This window comes from Nyctereutes procyonoides, unplaced genomic scaffold, assembly GCF_905146905.1.
Source record: "Nyctereutes procyonoides isolate TBG_1078 unplaced genomic scaffold, NYPRO_anot_genome, whole genome shotgun sequence".
In the NCBI taxonomy this organism is placed as follows: domain Eukaryota; kingdom Metazoa; phylum Chordata; class Mammalia; order Carnivora; family Canidae; genus Nyctereutes; species Nyctereutes procyonoides.
This window is the reverse complement of record NW_026575142.1, coordinates 31,271,688-31,290,816: the sequence shown is the minus strand read 5'-3', so window position 1 is coordinate 31,290,816 and position 19,129 is coordinate 31,271,688.

Sequence of the window (19,129 nt, the reverse complement as noted above, 5' to 3'; positions counted from 1 at the left end):
TCCTGGATCTCATCAGAATGTGGGAGGTGGTGAGAAGTCCTCCTGCCATGGTCAGCGGGGAGGCAAGTGGAAGACGGCCTCAGATCAGCTCCTGGCAGGCCTCCTGTTTCAGACGGAGTATGAAGTGTGTAACCAAGATCTGGTGAGCAGCAGTTGCAGCCTTTGCCTATGCGGTACCTGCAAGAACAGCAGGGCTGTTCTCCCGCAGCTGGTGGTTTATGGAGAAAGCGATCCCAGGAAGCAACAGTAATGAAATGGAGCAGGGGACACAGGGCAGAGTGAAAGACCAAGGAAGTGTGCTTGAATGGATGGGTAGCTACCGTGGGCACCTGCGGCTCAATCCCGGTGGGGACCCTTCAGGAACTGTGTAGATCGTGCCTCACTCATGCTATGGGGCAGGGAAGGGGGTATTATTGCCAACTCTTATCCCTCATTAGTTGTAAGTTGCCCATCACTGCCTTCCTGGCTTTTCTAGGAGGTTTTGCGTGTAGGTTAAGCAAGCTCCAAAGAAACCCCCCTGGGCAGAGAATTTGAGAGTCAAGGGCCTTGAGGTTGGTCTCTGCTGGCAGCTTAGGAATTGTTCTTTGCAGCTGCAGGTGAACTCAGAGGTGGGTACAAAGGATCTGGGCTGCATCTGCCACAGTACAGAACACAGAAAAAAACAAGCATTATTAAAAGAGATAAATCCCTTAATTACATTACTATATAGTAATTTCAATATTCCAATCATATTTCTCTACATTTCCTTCTGAATATACAGTATCATGTTTTTTTTTAAAAGCTTTGCTTTTTTAAAGCTTCCTACCATTTTATGATAATTTACTCATATTAGTATAAGTGCTTTGTAAATATCTTTTTTTTCCATAGAGATGAAAGTTTTTGATGGGGTAAAAATACACATGAAACAGAATTACAAAAGTAAGGCAGCAAATTAAGAAATTACTGTTCCAGAAGTTATGTGAATATTTTTGGTCTAGATCATTAGCTTAAGGAGGAGATAGGATTTTGGAGGTAGAGAAAAAGTTTCATAGTGAAGAAAAATTTTAAGCTTGATGTTTAAGGCCTAAGTAGAAAATGGTTCAGGGGCGCCTGGGTGTCTCTGTGGGTTAAGTATCTGCCTTCAGCTCAGGTCATGATCCCAGGGTCCTGGGATGGAGGCCCTCAGGGAGTTGGGCTCCCTGCTCTGTGGGAAGTCTGCTTCTCCCTCTCCCTCCGCCCCCACCCCCTGCACTCTTTCTCAAATCAATAAATGAAATCTTAAAAAAACGATGAATAAGAAAATGGCTCAGACGTTTAGGAGAGCATCAGCTAAATTAGATCAGGCATGGTGTCCTTACAGATTCCAAAACACAATTAAGCAAACTCTATTAGGAGGCTCTATTATGTAGGCAAAATGCCCCCCCCCCGCCCCCCCACGGTCTCCTTCCTAATCCCTGGAACTACGTTCCCTCGCATGGTAAAGGGTTATTTGTGTTGCAGATAGAAGGTTGCTAATTAGGTGACCTTAAAATGGGGAGATTATTCTGGATGATTCAGGTGGAACCAATATCAGCACAAGCATTCTTAAAAGAGGAAGGCAGACGTAGAAGAACTAGAGTGATGTGCCCAGAAGCGAGAACTTCATCTGCCCTGTTGGTTTAGGGGCAGAGGAAGGGGGGAAGGAGCGCACACCGGGGAGTGCATGAGGGAGGCTGAAAGCTCAAAGACGCAAGGAAGCAGGTTCTCCCCTAGAGCCTCCAGAAAGGGGCACAGCCTGCGACACCTCAATATGGCTCAGTGAGACCCAGATTGATTTTGTCTGAAAAGCAGTGAGTCCTTTCAATTTGCATACTTGATTTCATTTTTTTTTAACCAAGAAAGTTTTCTTTGCTCATGCCTCTGTTCCCATCTTTAACTCCCTTTCACATTTTTGTCATGTTGTACCTCTAGTCTGAGTGTTTTTAAAAATCTTTTCTTGCACATTATAAGAGAGGTTCTCGGTTTAGATTCCCACATCTCTAATTTTGTTTTTCACAGAGCCAGTTACATTTAGCTGTCACATTTTATATTTCCTTATAAGTGCTTTTACTGCCCTCCCTTCCCCCTGCCCCATCTCTTTAAAAAAACAAACATATTTTGTAGTCTTCTCCCCTGATTTATACTTTTTTCCCCCTTTCAGGATCTTTTAGTAAATTATTTTTAAGAGGCCCTTGTTTTTGTTTCATCTGTTTAGGATATTGTTCCCTGGCTTTTGTTATGAGCAACCATCCTCCCCCACTTAACTCCCTCCCCCTTATTTTTCCTTTCTATCTTGCAGCTATAGGGTTGGAGGGCAATTGCACTATTTTATATAAACTTATGATAGTTTATTATCATATGTACTTTCCTTTGTAGGTAAATTATGTTTTGGCCCAGTGCTTCTCTTTCTCCCAGGTATCCTGCAATTCCGTTGTGGAGTGTCTAGAGGTGCTTTTACTTTCCTTTGGGTGGGTTCTTGAAGCACAATCTTGAATGGCATACTCTTTGATTCAGGTGATTTCTTCTCCTTTACTGTCTCCTTGGACATTGTTTCTGCACCACAGTTTCCGTTCTCTTTTTCTGAGATGTTTTTTTTGGGAGTCCTCCTTGGTGTCTCTTGAGTGCACTTTCATGCTGCATTCTGGAAAGTTGCTCCTTTCTGTCTTGCAGCTCTCTAGATGTCTGTTTCATCTCTCACTGGCCCTCCTTAACATCACTGTGTCTATTAATAGGTTCCACCCACTGTATTTTTCTTTGCAAAAAAATATTTTTTCATTTCCTTCTGTACTTTGTTCTCCCCTATTTTATTATAGTTTCTAAGTGGGAGTTTTTTCTTTATCTTCTTGAACATCCCAAGGATGTTTAAAGACTCTATCAGACTATTTTGTAAAGTTAATGGTGTGGTGAGTTCACGTTCTTGTGTTTTCATGTCGTGTATGGTTTTACTTTGGGCAGTTTTGTTCACATCCTCTCACTTTTTCTTTTCCCTGAATCTTCTTCAGCCTAGATCAGGTTTTTATTGTTCTTTGAGGGCTCCTATCTCCTGTGACGGGATGCTTCAGATCTAGTCACAGAGCCAGTGGGTGGCTTGATTCATTTCCTGCTCTTTAGATATGTCCGACACCTCTTGCCTTCCTCATCCCGCAGCTTCTTTGAAACTACAGCCACAGGTGGTAGTTGGTAACAGTTGCATTCAGGTACCTTTCTGAGGACTGGGTTTCTATGGAACCCCGAACTCTGTTCTTCAAACCAGCTGGGCTGCAGTTCCTTTTCACAGGGAGTACTCAAAATGATGGGGGCTGAACTTCAGAAGTTTCCACTCGCCACAACTCAGGAGGTTCAAGGCCTCAGTTCTTTTTACTGCTTTGTACTTTTGTTCAGTTTCCACTAGAAAGAGATGCTTATCTAGGTTTTATGTATTTGACTTTTTTGCCTCTTTAGTACACCACCATTTCTGTGTTTGGAATGGAGATAGCTTCTTCAAGTGCAAAATCCCAACATTCTGACTAGAACTGGAACCTTTGTTTTAGAAGCCGCTTGTAGACTGCCCGTGTTTACATTCAGTATTTTGTTTGGTCACATTATGCATTTGAAAGTAAAGTTAGATATTTCTGGTGCCAACATACACCAAGATTGGGTGTACTACTTCACTCTGGTGTGCTTGGTGCCTGCTGGGCTCTCTCATGAATATAGGATTTTGATTTGTGCCTGACTGCCTGGGCTCATGTGAGTCAGGTTCCCTTAGGGAGGGATGAACGTTTGCATCCATTCAGTCAGTGAAGGTGGGGCAGGTCTGAGCTGGAGCTACAAGAGGAAACCAGGTTTAATCCCACTTCAGCATTCAGTCGGGATGCCCCCTTTGCTTTGCCGCAGTGAAGGGGTGCCCTGGAGACCCTTTGGTTGTGACACCTCTTTGCTTTTTAACCACCAGGAGGTGTGGTCTACCTTTCAGACTGGTCTGCTACCAGGGGAAGCCTGGTGGTTTACCCCTGGTTTATATATTGCAACCACAATGATTTTCCTTTTAGAAAGATTTTGATGCTTCCTTTTTTGAGGCAAGACTGATTGTCCTTTCCTATGACAGTTCATTTTGCTTTCTGGCTTATAGAGTCTCTTGTTTGCCTACTCAAGCAGGTTCCTTTATGATGTCCTCCCTGATACCATCTTACCTGGGATGAATGTAGGGGCTCTGTAGTAGAGGGATGGTAAAGGAGTTGGAGTGGGGAGGTGATCAAATAACATCATTAGCATTCTTACCACCATGGCAACAAGAGTAAACCTTTTAGAGGTTTGGCAGTGTTTCCCCATGCATCACCTTTATCTCCCTCTTCATCTCAATCTCCTTTGATCCTCACAATAGCTTGGAGTTATAAGGGGCAGCACACTTTTCTCCATGCTACAGATAAAGGTCCAGAGGCTCACAGAGGAAAAGCGACTTGTCGAAATCAGCTAGCAAGGGTCAGAACAGGGACGAGTGTCTTGTGCTCGTTCCACCATTATTTGCTGAGATATAAGCTATACAAAGTGGAGCTCTTTTATAAGAAAATAGGCATCCTACAATGGCACAGACTTAATTGAAATATGGATTATTTTCCTATTTCCAGAGCCTAATTGTACCTATTTGCAAATGGATACCTTTCTGAAGGTAGGGAGGTACTTTTATCTCCTTTACCTTTCCTTGTTCTGGTGGTGCCTGACTTTGATGTTAATCTGGAGTGAGAAACAATGTGTTGTTAAGTATATTCCTGCCATTTTTTGGGGGGATGCCATTATATTTGGAAATTCTGTCTAGCACAATTGTGTAGCGGTCGGTATCTTGTATGAAGAACCTGTGAGAACAACTTTTGGCAGGAGAATGTTTACCTTACTGGTAAGCTCACCTATTTACTTAGAACTATTTAACATCCTTCAATAAACCTCTTTTGGTAAGACCTTAAATTTTTTTGAGAATTCCTTTTTTTTTTTTCTGTTTTAAAGAGACAGTGATAAAAAGAGATGAGCTATCAATCACAATGAGACATGGGGAAAACTTAAATGCATATTGCTAAGTTGAGGAAGCCAGTCTGAAAAGGCTACATACTGTCGAATTCCAACTATACAGCATTCTGGAAAACACAAAACTATGGAGACTGTAAAAAGGTCAGTGGTTGTCAGGGATCCATGGCGAGGAGGAAGAGGGATAAACAGGTGCAGCACAGTATTTTTCAGCCAGTGAAACTATTCTGTATTACATGGAAATGGTGGGTACATGATCTTCTCTCAAACCCTATCACTATATAACAGAGTGAACACTAATCTATGGATTTTGGGTTATTAATTATTAATGTTAATCAGTTATAACAAATGTCCTGCATTAACGGAAGATAATAATAATAATAGAGGAAACTGTTTTAGGGAAAGAGAGAAGGTATATGGGAATTTTCTGTACTTAATTTTCCTATAAACCTAAAATTGCTATAAAAATTCATTTAAAAACAAAAGATGTTCTTTGTTCCCTGTAATACATATGGAGTCACTAGAAGTTCTAAGGAACTTTTCTCAGCAAAGTGTTTTGCATCCCCTAGGGAAACTACATACATGCATCTCTGTATATTAAGATTACACAAGTTTTATGTTAGAAAACTCCTTTGTTCATTCTTCTCAGCCTTCTCAGCACTTTGCTCACTTCAATCTGAAATATCTCTAATCTTGGTCTTAGCTCAAGGGTAAATTTTAAAGGGAATATGAAATTCAGTTTCTTCAAATATGAGTTATGGGATGAAGATTTAAAAACACTGAAAGTATTTTCTTGTATTTCACTCATAGGTATTTTGACATTCATAAATCATAAACAACTCAGTTAAACATACAATTTTGGGGGTGCAATTCCCTTAAAAAGACTGCAGTTAAAAAAGACTCCCTCTGGGACATGTTTGGTTTGGTTCTTTGGTACCTCAAACTTCTTGCTGATGGCATATCTATAGTTGGGTGGGAACAGAGAATACTTTTAAAATTTATGTAAATGTAAATATAAGGAGTTGAACATTTCATATCCAGCTTGATGCAAAAGCTTTATCTGTACTAAGGACATTGTTGGCAGAAGCAAATAATTAATCCTATAAAGTTTATGCCTTTCTGCATCCCCATTTCTTATGTGGCATTTAGTCTCTTTACTTTTAATTTGTACCAACAGATACTACCAAGATTCTCTGGTAGCATAATACCTTGAGGAAGCTTCACTTTTCCTAGTAGAGCATTTGTACACATGCAACTTCCAAAATTACTGCATATATTGGTCAATAAACAATGTGCATGGTTGTATGAAAGTGTGTGTGTGTGTGTGTGTGTGTGTGTGTGTGTTATGTAGAGGGTCTTATAAGCAACATCTAAGAGCCTGACATCTATTACTATGCAGGGGCCAGAGCCCCAGAGGGGACTTAAAATCTACTTCATTGACTGACAGAAAATGGATCTTCATTTATTGGAACTTAGTTAACAATTTTTACAAGGACATAATCCCTTATTCCAAGGGATTCTCTTCGGACTAAAGCTGAACAAACCATAGGCCAAATCTGGCTCATAGTCAGGTTTTGTATAACCCACAGCCTTTTCATTTTTATTTATTATTATTATTTTTTTAGAACAGTCCAGAAGCCAAGAATAGCTTTACGTTTTTAAAGGGTTAAAGCTAACATATAACAAAACACAGATGTAGTCCAGAAAGTCTAAAATATTTTTATCTGGTCTTTTACAAAAAGTTTTCCCACCTCTGTCTTAGAAGATAGAAATGTGTAGTTCCAATCTTGTTTCCTATAACTAGATTAATTAGCTCTTACGTCAGCTTTTTTCCACAAAAAATGCCTGAGATAATTTACTTACAGCTTTTTTAGCTCCTCTGTTGAAGGACTGTTAGTGTGTTTCTATTGCTTATATTATTAATGAAGTCTTTGAGTTGGTTCAATAATTAGCATCCTCCTCTCAACCCATTTTAGTCCAGACTAAAATGCTAAATAAGACAAAGGGATAGTACATGAAGGCCAGACCTCATTGTCCTTGCTGCTAAAGGCTAATTTTACAGGCGTAGCTTTGTATGGATGCCTGTGGAGTGTGGGACCAGGGCAGACCCTCTATGAGGAAGATTGTATGTGCCCCTGAAGGTGGCTTAGCAAGGGGAGGGAGGAAATAAAGGGAGAGCTGTACAGGGCGTCCTCAATTCTTAAACTTCCCACTCAATCCGGTCTCCCTCCAAAAAGAAGAAATGAGTTAAGAGAAACCAGGGGTCAGATGCTCCGCATGCTTGATCCATACTGAAGAATAACTCGGAAATAGGAAAGAAGCACTACTCCCTATAGTATTCATCTCCAAATTCTCAATGTATCCTGCAAGACATGTCCTCCTTCCCTTTTCTCCCCCTGCACCCCCCACAGTCCACCTCTCCAGTTTTGTTTCTTTTTTACTTCAGCTTATGACTATATTAAATATGATTTGCTATAGCTGGTCTCTGTACCTCAACTCTCCTAACACCCCCGGTCAGCCATGTCTTCTGCAGTCCTTACCTACCCTTTGCATACAAACCCGGTTTGGAATTCACTTGCAGGCTCTCTGCTACTTAAACAATTCAGGGACGCCTGGGGGCTCTGCAGTTGAGCATCTGCCTTAGGGTCAGGGAGAGACCCTGGGGTCCTGGGATCGAGTCCCTCGTCGGGCTCCCTGCATAGAGCCTGCTTCTCTCTCTGCCTGTGTCTCTGCCTCTCTCTCTCTCTCTCTCTCTGTGTCTTTCATGAATAAATAAAATCTTTACAAACAAATAAATAGCACGATGGTTGCTCTCTCCTATTGTGCTTCCTTCCCTTTCCTACATTTTCTTTATCTTTAATTTTTTAAAGATTTCATTTATTTATTCGAGAGAGCGCAAGAAGGAGAGAAAGAGCAAGCTCAAGCTGGGAAGATGGGGAGGGGTATCCCTGCTGAATTGAGGGAGCCCAATGCCAGAAGGTGGAGGTGTTAGATCCCAGGACACTGGGATCATAACCTGAGGCAATCACTTAACTGACTGAGCCTCCCAGGTGTCCCTATATTTTCATTTTAATACAGTAGAATGTTTTAGTACAAGATCCTTGGACTAAGGGTTGGTGGTTTTCATAGCTACCATTTACTGAGCACTTATAGGCCAGGCATGAAGCCGAGTGCTTTATATACATTCTCCTTTAATCCACAGTATTCCTAATGCTCTCGATGATCAGTGGGTCACACATTTTGAAATGTAATGTGCTGTGCAAAAATGAGGGCTTATTTAATAGGGTCATGGATCAGTTTCCTAAGATGTTTACAAATATATTTTTCTTAGTAAGTTTCAGTGGTCTCAAGGAAAGGAGTAGTGGCTCCAACTCTTTTGTGGTTTCCATTGCATTTGGCACATTGTTTTGAAGGAAAATAGATGTTCAATATGTATATTTTTATTTCCAGTAAAATGAAATGATAAAAGGAATAGAAATGTTAATTATTTTTAACATTCTACAAACCAGCTGGGAGTTAATGGTGCAGCAGAGGAAAAGAATAAATCCTGAAAATAAAACCAGTGAAAGCTGTGTAGATTTTTCTTCTTCTGCTTGTTAATATGCAAAATGTCAAACAGGCAAATGTAGAGAGAATAATAAAATGATCCCACATAATCTGCCACTAAGCTTCACTCTTACCAACTCCTGGTCAATTTTGTTTGATTTATACCCCACTCACCCTAGATTAGGAAAATTATAGACCTCCTGTCAGTTTCTATGAATATTTCAGTATGTCTTTTACAAAGATGAAGGCTTATTTTAAAAACAAAATAATTACATTATTGTCCAAAAATGTGAAAGTTCTTTAATGTTCTTTAATATTAATTATCTAGTTAATGATTGGATTTTCCCAGTTGTGTACAATTTGTGGTTAGTTTGCTAAAAGATCTGAATATGACCAGTGCAGTATAATTGGCTGGCTTGTTGCTTAAATCTTTTAATCTATAGGTTGCTTCCTTCTAATTTAATTTAATTTAATTTAATTTAATTTTTTAAAGACGCTGGGTCCTAGGACTTTGGATTTTCATAGTATGAACTTGGCTGATTTTTATCCCATAATATACCCTTTACCATGTTTCTTTTTTTCCCTATATTCCTGCAAATTGATGATTATATCTATTTTTTTAATGGCTATTTTTTAATTTAATTTTTTAGCATTTTATCAAGGTCAGAAATTTGTTTGACTTGTTTCATGGTAACACAGTAGTTGAGAATTCACAATGTGGAACATTCTGGAAGAGTACCCAAGCAACTCTACTTCCTGGCGACCCATTCCCTTTATCCGCCTGGCCTCCTCCATTTAATTCCTCAACTGTCTCACCACAGGAGAAGAATGAAGTCAGGGAACTCAGGAAAGGAAGGGCTTTGAAATAACATGTTACGGGGAGATGAGGTTTGGGCATTAGCTGTGTTTTCTATGGTCCTCACTAACCCAGGTGATTGAAAGTGTGAGAGAAAGGATGTGTCAGCTGAATCACAAAATGTTATAGTGGGTTTTGCCTTCTCGGTAGGCATGAACTACACACGTGCGCACACAGACTTTCCCCAGCACCCCCTCCTCCATCAGGCCTTTTGCTGAGGGAATTTACAAGAATCAGCCAGCCGTCTCCTGGTGTGAGTCGCATCAGCCTGCACTCTTCATGCCAGCTGATGCACTGATAAGTTTAAATATAATCGGGGCAAAAGAAGGAGGCTGGGGCCCGGTGGGCGTGGCTCTTGAGCCCCGGTAAGAACACACATTTCCAGACAGTGGCTGTGGCCTTGTTCTGGTTGCCATTATACTGATGTCCAGGATGCAAACATATGCAGGGAAGGAAGTCATCCTGCACCACTTGTTCGGTCTTTCGCTGTCTTGTTCATTGGCTGAGCAGTTATTTATTAGTTTGAATTCCGAGAAGGCTTATATTTCATTATGTTTATCCAGTGGCTTCCAGTCTATTAATAGCAAGTCCATTTTTGCAACAGTCTTCAACTATTAAGGCCAATTTCCATTAAAAATTGTTTTTTTTAAATAAATTAATTTTTATTTGTGTTCAATTTACCAACATACAGAATAACACCCAGTGCTCATCCCGTCAAGTGTCCCCCTCAGTGCCCGTCACCCATTCACCCCCACCCCCCTGATGATTATATCTAGAGGCTTAATTAGATTAAGGTTTAAATATTTTATTCAGAATTGTTTGTGGCATTAAATACTTAGGAATTTTTGTTTCTTTTGTGATGTCAGCAGCAGTTGGTAATCATTGCCTAAATCCATTTACTCATTAGGGATTATAAACTGGTAGTATTCTATCTTACCACTTCTTTATTTGCTGGGATACTTTATAAAAATAGCACTGCATTAGCTGTAGGCTACTCTGAAATACACTTATCTATTCAGAAGTAATTAATTTTTTCAACTTATTTTTCAAAATAATTTTTCAGGATAATTGAAAATAAGAATAATCCCCTTCCTAACATCTTTTGAAGGTGACTAACAAGATCTTATTTTGAGAATCAGTATGAACTTACAAATTTAAACATTTGTTTCAGTTTGCTACAATATTCATACTGATGCTCAAATTTTGTTTTTGGCCAATGGGAGCTTCATCAAGCTGGTTCCTAAATCATTTTATTTTAGTCATGTACATTTTCTTGTCAAGATCTGAAATCAGCCTTCTCTCCAAAGAGCTCTGTTTTTTTGTTTTGTTTTATGAAAAATATTAAGAGATTATATTTGGGTGGTGTGGTGTTAATTACTATAGGGCTGATCATTCATTGTGTGTAGGCTTCTTCAGGTAGTCATGTTAGGAAATGTATTTTTTTAAAAATCTGTAACTCTTTTCCCATTTAAAAAACATCATTCTATAAAACACTTACATACTCATTTTCTTTACAAGTCACAGAAATGGTCATAGGGTGATATCAGCACTACCATTTATATTATGATTATTAGAAACAGTTTAAAGGTTTCTTTTTTAAAAACAGTTAATAAGGCAAACATCACCAGGAATATACAACTGAAAAATTGCTTTCTGTGTAGTTATATCATCAACTCAAGAGTTGAGTTTGTTTTAAATTTTTAAGGAATTGTCTTTTACTATAAAATTGATTTAGTTTAACAATTACATATAATATTTATGGTTTCAAAGTCAATTGTTAACATCCAAAAACCAAAATAAAAACAAGATAATTTCAGAAAAGTCTAGCTTCTATTCTTATGCCTTTCACTGTCTTTTCTCCCTCCCTTATAAGGAACCACCAAACATTTTTATGGTTTATACTTCTGCTTGCTTTTTAATCCTTCTGTTTTAGTGTGTGCATGTGTACATTTTTATTGCCCCTTTACTTAGATAATTTGTAGAAGAGATTAAGTTTCTCTACCTTGCTTTTTATTACAGTATAGTATAAACCGGGAATTGCCACATAGATCTAAGGAGTGAATCCTTCTTCATTCTCACAGCTGTATAGGGCTCCACTGTGTGACTATTTCATTGTGTATTCATTCAGTCTGTTATTGATGGACATTTCCACTTTGCTTTACAAACCATACTGCCATGGATTACTTTGTGAAAAGTCCTTTAGTGTTTTTGTCAAGGCATCTTTGGCATGGATTCCTGGAAAAGGAGTGCTGAGTCAAAGGTTAAATACAATTGTATTTTGATGAATACTGTCCAATTCCTCTCCAGTGGGATTGATCTATTTTTACATTCCTATCCACTCTCAGTAGAATAGCCTCTTGTGCTTCTCCTTTAAATATTGCCTTATGTTAAAGAAGCACCCATCAATTTGCATTTTATTATTAGTGTAATGAATGGGTGTTATTTTTTTTTCTGAAACTATGGAGCTGATTATGATCTTTTTTCTCCTAAGCTCCATTAGTGTAACAGATTACATTAGTAGATCCCCTAGAATCTTAGAATAAACCCTCTTAGACATGATGTTTCTCAAGATTACAATAGCATATAAAAATAACCTATGTTTGGTATTTTTACATTGATAACCATAGTGAGACTGGCCTATAATTCTTTTTCGGGGGGTGCAGTCTTGTTTTTGGATCCATGCCAGACTCACTTTATTCAACTTGGAAGTTTCTTTCTTTTACTATGTTATAGAATCCTCTAATTGGAATTATATGATCTTTAACGTTCTGGTAGAACTCTCCTGTGAGACCATCTGGGTCTAATGGTTTTTGTTTTGGTGAGATGAGAAGGAAGTGCTCTTCAACCATTTCCTCTATTTCCTATATGAACACTAGACCTTTCAGACTTTCTCTTGTAGAGCCAATGTAGTATTTTAACATACAGTATTATTTAGATATGGCCAAGCCATATCTATCTATCTATCATCTATCTATCTATCTATATCTATCTATCTATCTATAGATTAGGAGGCAACCATCTTTTTTTTTTTTAAGATTTTATTTATTTATTCATGAGAGAGACAGAGGCAGAGACACAGGCAGAGGGAGAAGCAGGCTCCCTGTGGGAGCCTGATATGGGACTCGATCCCAGGACACCGACCTGAGCCAAAGGCAGACGCTCAACCACTGAACCACCCAGGTGCCCAGGATTACTGATTCATTTTAGGCTAGTAACCTATTCAGATTTTCTATTCCTGATTCAGTTTTGGAAGGCTATCTGTTTCTAGGAATTTATCAATTTCTTCTAGGTTGTCCAATTTGTTGACCTATAATTTCAGTAGTAATCTCTTTTGTTTTACATTTCTATGGAGTCAGTTGTAACTTGTCTTTCATTTCTGATTTTATTTAGGTCCTTTTTTTCTTGATCAGTTTGACTAAAGGTTTATAAGTTTTATCTTTTCAAAGAATTAGCTATGAGTCTCATTGATCTTTTCTATTGTTTTCTAGTCTCTATTTCATTTATTTCCATACTGATCTTTGTTATTTCCTTCTTTCATTAACTTTTGGGCTTTGTTCTTTGTCTAGCTCCTTTAGGAGGTATGTTAAATTCTTAATTATTTTGGTATGTTTTTATCTATTTTCTTTGAACGTTCACTCGTTTCTACTTTATGAAAGGTTTTGATGTGCTACTAGGAGCAGAAATCTTAATTTTCTCCTTTAAATGCTTTTTGTTCTGATTTTTTTTTCCTGCTTAAGTATGAGCATTGTAGCCACTGCATTTATTTGAAATTTTTTGGTATAAATTGTTCATCCTTTTATTTTAAATGGAATCCCTCCCATTTAAATCTCTCTTGTAGAGAGATCCCTGGGTGGCCCAGTGGTTTGGTGCCTGTCTTTGGCCCAGGGAGCGATCCTGGAGTCCCGGGATCGAGTCCTGCATCGGGCTCCCTGCATGGAGCCTGCTACTGCCACTCTCTCTCTCTCTCTCTCTCTCTCTCTCTCTCTCTGCCTATCATAAATAAATAAATATAAGTCTTTGAAAAAATAAATCTCTCTTGTATAAAGCATAGTGTTTTTTTCAATTTCAGGTTATCTGAATCTATCTAGTTTAAATTCCAAATTTTAAACACACATGCATGATTAAAATAAACCAGTACATGATATATATTTTCTTTGATATGGTAGCTCACTCTTTTCTTTTCTATTTTTGGTTATCTATAAAAGTTTAAACAATTAGGTGTACACAAATTTTGTTCTAAACTAATTTCTGTCAATTAATGGAGTTTATTCTACTTTTCCTGTAATCTTCCCACTTTCTTTATTGCTAGACGATATAGCTCTTACTTGACAGACTATCTCCTTTATAACCATCGTTTTAGTTTGAGTTCTTTTTTTAAAGATTTTATTTATTTATTTGTTCATGAGCGACACACAGAGAGAGACCTAGACAGAGGGAGAAGCAGGCAACAGGAAGCCCAACGTGGGACTCGATCCCCAGACCTGGGGCTGCTCCTTGAGCTGAAGGCAGATGCTCAACCGCTGAGCCATCCAGGCATCCCTAATTTTAGTTCTCATTTCTTCAAATATGTTTAATGCTTAGCGCTAGTATTTATATCAATGTTTGGTATTTTTTATTTTTCTGAGGTTTGTTTTTTAAAACTTCTTTATTAAGGGCTCTTAGAAATGGCATGCCCTAAACTCTTGCTTATTCATAACAATTTGTGGCCTTTCTACTCAAAGGCCAACTTTTTCGAGTGGCTGCTTGGCTTGTAGCTTAATTAATTTCGATAAAGCAAATAATTATGTTCTTAATTGAAACTTTTCTCTAAAGTTCATCACTATTATTGTTTATAGTAACTTTTCCTCCCTTACTTTATATTTTAATTACCTGAGTACATATTCCTATATTTTAGTTTTGACTTATGAAAACTTTATAGAAATGAAACCATATAGTGTATATTTTTTGACTTTTTTAAAGTTTTGAAGTAGGCTCCAAGCCCAGTGTGACCCTGAGATCAAGAGCTGCATGCTCTGCTGACTGAATCAGCCAGATACTCCTTTAAAATTGTTTTAAACTTCCTATTGAGATCCATCCACACCATTGTGTATGGCCATAATAGATTCCTTTTCATTGCTGTATAGTATTTTATGGAATACATATGTGATAATTTATTATAGTGTTGGTGAATATTTGGATATTTTAAATTACATGTTTTAAGCATTCCTCCATATTTGTCTCATGGCGGAATTGCCTGGAGTGTATTTCCGGAATCATAGAGTATATGTAGCTTCTACTTGATAGAGATTTTTCCAGAATGGTTGTAGCAATTTATAAGCAATTTATATTTTCACCAACAGTCTTTGAGATAGGCTCTTTTGGTTGGAAGAAGACTTGGAAAGCATTTTTTTTCAATTTTTTTTTTTACTTATGAGTTTCTGTGAGGTCAAAAATGATGAATTTGAAATTCCATTGCCAATAAGTCACCAAGTTTGTTGTAGATTCCTGATCATTCCCCCCCCCCACTTTAATGTTCTATGACATTTTGAAAATAAAGGAATAAACTGAATGATGACCAAAAGAGGTACGAAATCTCAAGTCTTATACTTAGAGTCATGCAGCATCTTGAGCTACATGTAGTTCAAATGTGTTCTAGTGACTCACAGTTATAGAAGTGTATGATATTCTTATTGATAACCTGAATCATTAAAGAAAATGTTGTTTTGATATTGTACATGATTTATAAAGGCAGAACAATATAGAATACATTTTAGAAAGTTTCATGAAATGTTATAATTGAAATAAGTAAAAGGAGAAATTATATTTATTTATTTATTTATTTATTTATTTATTATTTATTTATGAGTGACAGAGAGAGAGGTAGAACACAGACAGAGGGAGAAGCAGGCTCCTTGCAGGGAGCCTGACCTGGGACTCGATCCTGGGTCTCCAGGATCACACCCTGGGCTGCAGGTGGCACTAAACCGCTGAGCCACCTGGGCTGCCCAGGAGAAATTTTAATAGCTGAATATCTTCATGTAAAGTAACACCATACAAAACTAGGCATAACTAGAAGTCAGTGTTTTGTAGAGGTCATTGCTTACTTTACAAGTTATCTAAATTATAGGTTCTTGTAGAGTAGACATATTGTTTTTTTCATTTTCCTCTTATTTTGCATAATATAACTTAGGTATGATTTTTGAAAGAACAAAATATTCTGTATTTTCCTACAAGAATGCAGCAAGTCTGGAGTCAAATTGTGGAATTGCCTTCAGTTACACAGTTGAGTCTCATGCTATTTCTGAGGAGATTTGAAAATAGTGTAGAAGACATCTTGGTAATTATGGCTGTAAGTTGGGAAAACTTGATTTTGTAACCTAATAGATATTTTTGTATGAAACAAGAGATTGAGGGAAGAAAAGTTACTAGGCTTTATTTCTCCCCTGACTCTTTTAGTACCAGCTCTAGAAGAAGTACAAGTATTTTTCATTTAATAATGTAAACAATAAGTAGAAAATTCATAAATTTTTTGAAAGGATCAGGTAGGTTCTAAAGTATGTCTTACAGCCCAGAGATGCTTGAAATCAAAGTTTGATGAGCCTGAAAAGCAAGTGCGTTTCACTCAAAAAGAAAAAACAAAAAAAACAAAAAAAAAAGCAACCCCAAACTAAAAACAAATTCTCCAGGCTGTGTAAAATACAGCAGAATCTGGCATATGGATTCCCCAGCTACTGAGCACATCCCCTGAACTGCTCTGGCTCCCGTCCACAGAAGCCCCGTGAAGGACAACTAGGAAAGCGGTCCCTTCTTATCAAACCAGGAACAATAGCAGATGTAATTACATTCTTTCAGCTGCCTGTGAAAACAGATTTCTACTTAGTGCCGTGCGGAGAAGCCTATTGTGTCAACTTGGGGACTTTGAAACAATTGTACTTGGGGAAAATTGTTGTGGAAGAAATAAGGAATTATTCTCAAGAGTGACCTATAGAGTCTATGACTCTTGTAGGATTATCAGTCTCATTATGTCATGCTCCAATGAAAATGAATACTTTCTTTGCTCACCTTCATTCTATTTGACCTTAAATATTATATTTTATTTAATTAATAAAGCCTGAAAAAAGCATATCTCAACTGGCTAGTAGTAATACCTAAGGTCTATATAGTTTATATATACTTACATGTTCATAACATAACTTATAACTTATGAAGTATATAACACGAATGGTTATGTATAAGTATATGTATATATATATATATTTTTCTGTCAACACATTATTAAGGCATATAAAGAAACATTTTGATTACACATCAGTGGTATATTAGTAAATGTTTAGCAATGAGTTTTTGGAGAAATATAAAATACAGATTTTTAGCATTTGCCTACTTTCATGGGGTAAATACTCCAAGCATGGCTTAATTCAAGCTATCAACACTCTTTGCTACTAAATATGGAATAGAGAAAGTGTGCTGGACACCTTGTGTCTCTTTTTTAAGATAAAACTGAAACATAAAAATTGATTTGTGTAAAAACAATAGAACTCCTGTGAAGAAACTTCACAAACCCAGGTTATTTTATTTCCTAAATATCTTTTTTTCCATTAATTTGTTATACAACAAATTTAAAGAGAAGTATAACATCTTTATCTTTTTGACATTAACTCCCCATACATATTATTTTAGCACAGATATGTATCATGTATCATTGCAAACAAAATGCAGTAAATTGGACATACTTAAAAATCTTTTATCATTTATCTGGTATTTACACTTAACTAGGGGTTCTGCATTTTATTTGGCAACCCTCGCTGCATCTTATATAAGCAGTGTTTAAATTGAAACGATAAAGACCATTGCATACTGAGGGGAGAAGAATGAGCAAAGGCATAGAGTATGGTCTCATGAAACTCTAAGGAATTTAGTGCTGTTGTATTACCTGTAAAATCCTTGTTTCTGGAGATTTTCTGTTCCTTTCTAATCTTTGTTGCTTTGGTCTTTTTTCTCCACTCAGAGTCCCCTTTAATATTTCTTGAGGGCTGGTAGTGGTCACAAATTCCTTTAGCTTTTGTTTGTCTGGGAAAGTATCTCTCCTGGATGACAGCCTTGCTGGATAAAGTATCCATGGCTGCATGTTTTTCCCAGTTAGCATGTGGAATATATCATGCCCCTTTTTATTAGCCTGCAAGGTTCCTGTGGAAAGATCTTATGCTACTCTGTTTTGTCTTCCCTTGTAGGTTAGGGATTTCTTTTCCCGTGCTGCTTTCAGGATTCTTTCCTTGTCTCTTTTTGCAAATTGTACTACAATATGTCTGGTTGTTTGCTGGCTTTTGTTGATTTTGATGGCAGCTCTCTGTGCCTTCTGGATTGGGATATCTGTTTCTCTCCTCAGATGAGGGAGGTTTTCAGCCACAATTTGCTCAAATATACCTGCTGCCCCTTTTCCCCCTCTCTGATTCTTCTGAGACTCCTTTGATATGACTGTTATTATGCTTTATGGAGTCACTGAGTTCCCTAAGTTTACACTCATGATCCAGAATTTTTCTTTTCCTCTCCTTTTCAGCTTCATTATTTTACACAATTTTATCTTCTATATTGCTGATTTATTCTTCTACTTCTTCCATCCTTATGGCATTGCATCTAGTGCATTTTGTATCTTGGTTAGAGCATTTTTTTATTTTGGCCTAGTTAGTAGCCCTTTCATCTATGTAGTAAGGATCTCTCTGGTTTCTTCTATGCTTTTCTTAAGCTTAGCCATCCTTATGATTGTTGATTTTTAAACAAACTCATTGATAATAATACAATAATAGGGTACATTAACACCCTACTCACAGCAATGGGCAGATCATCTAAGCAGAAGATCAACAAGGAAACAATGGCTTTGAACAACACACTGGACCGATGGACTTCACAGATATATTCAGAATATTTCATCCTAAAGCACCAGAATACACATTCTTTTCTAGTGCACATAGAACATTCTTCATATTAGATCATATACTAGATTACAAATTAGCCCTCAACAAGTTTAAGAAGATTGAGAGCACACTATGCACATTTTCCAACTACAATGCTATGAAACTTGAAGTCAACCACAAGAAAAAATTTGGAAGGCCCATAAATACATGGAGTTTAAGGACTATTCTACTAAAGAATGAATGGGTTAACCAAGAAATTAAAGAAATTAAAAAATACATGGAAGCAAATGAAAATGAAAACATGACAGTCCAGAACCATTGTAATGCAGTAAAAGGCAGTCCTAAGAGGGAAGTATATAGCAATACAGGCCTATCTTAAGCAGGAAAAGATTCAAATACACAACATAACCTTAAAGAGCTAGAAAAGAACAACAAATAAAGCCTAAAGCCAGCAGAAGAAGGGAAATAATAAAGATTAGAACAGAAATGATATAGAAACCAACAAGAAACAGTAGCAAGAGGGATTTTTGCCTGGGCCGCAGTGGTGGTTCAGTATCTGCAAATCATTCAATGTGACACACTATAGTAATAAAATCAAGAACCATATAATCCCTTCAATAACACAAGAAAAGCATTTGACAGAATACAGCATCCATTCTTGATTAAAAAACCTTCAACAAAGTAGGGTTAGAGGGAATATACCTTACCTTCATAAAGGCCATAAATGAAAGACCCAATGCTAATATCCTCCTCAGTGGGGCAAAAACTGTGCTTTTCCTTTTGAGGTCAGGAACAAGCCAAGGATGTCTGCTCTTACCTCTGTTATTTAACACAGTACTGGAAG